The 826-nt window shown below is 31.8% G+C and overlaps 1 long non-coding RNA gene across 1 annotated transcript; it reads right to left on the bottom strand.

The window, feature by feature from the left end:
• Positions 1-309: 309 nt before the first annotated feature.
• LOC111084409 lies at positions 310-820 on the bottom strand. Its single transcript, XR_002609539.1, has 2 exons — positions 668-820; positions 310-635 (listed from the first exon to the last, which is right to left on the bottom strand). It is a non-coding gene; the product is annotated as an uncharacterized LOC111084409 (long non-coding RNA).
• Between the last annotated feature and the right edge of the window lie 6 nt (positions 821-826).

Raw genomic sequence — 826 nt, 5'->3', positions numbered from 1 at the left:
GACTCATAGCTCTACGTTACAGGTCATGACTCCTAGCTCCAGATGAAAGGTCGTGACTCTTAGCTCCAGATTGCAGGTCGAGCTTTTTTAGTTTAACTAAGTAATAAATATTAAACTAGCTTCTTCATTGTGACTACGTAATAGTTAGAAAAAATAATTTATTGAGTTTAACTGTGTAATAATTATAATAAAACTTCTTCTGTGCAACAACGTAAGAAATATAAAACATGGTTCTTGATTGTAACTTCGTGATGTATACAAGAACAAACGTTTTTGGTGTAACTCTGTAATAAATAGATAAACAAGATACTGATTTGAAAATTTTATTTTTTGTAAATATACTTAATGATTATATCATAATAGCTCTACATCTCACATCTTATCGTGGTCTTGAATACAAATCGTGCCTGAGATCTTTTCAAACACTTGAATCATATAATGTCCTTATAATCATAACAACAAGAACGTGTCTATATAATAATAAACTAATATATATATTGCTATATAATTAGGAATCCCCTTTTTTGGCTGTCTTTGTATGTTCTTGTTGATATCTAGATGAATAAATGGGACAAATTTATGAATAAAAAATACAAAGAAAAGAAGGACAAAACATATCATAGATACACACGGTGCTGGCAAGTATGATCTGATATCATAGATACACAAGCTGGTAAGTGTGATCTGATATCATAGATACACATGGTGCTGGCAAGTATGATCTGATATCATAGACACACATGATGCTGGCAAGTATGATCTGAAATCATAGACACACATGATGCTGGCAAGTGTGATCTGATATCATAGACACACATGGTGCTGG

This window comes from Limulus polyphemus, unplaced genomic scaffold, assembly GCF_000517525.1.
Source record: "Limulus polyphemus unplaced genomic scaffold, Limulus_polyphemus-2.1.2 Scaffold26891, whole genome shotgun sequence".
Taxonomy (NCBI): domain Eukaryota; kingdom Metazoa; phylum Arthropoda; class Merostomata; order Xiphosura; family Limulidae; genus Limulus; species Limulus polyphemus.
This window is presented reverse-complemented; position numbering and strand designations above follow the sequence as displayed.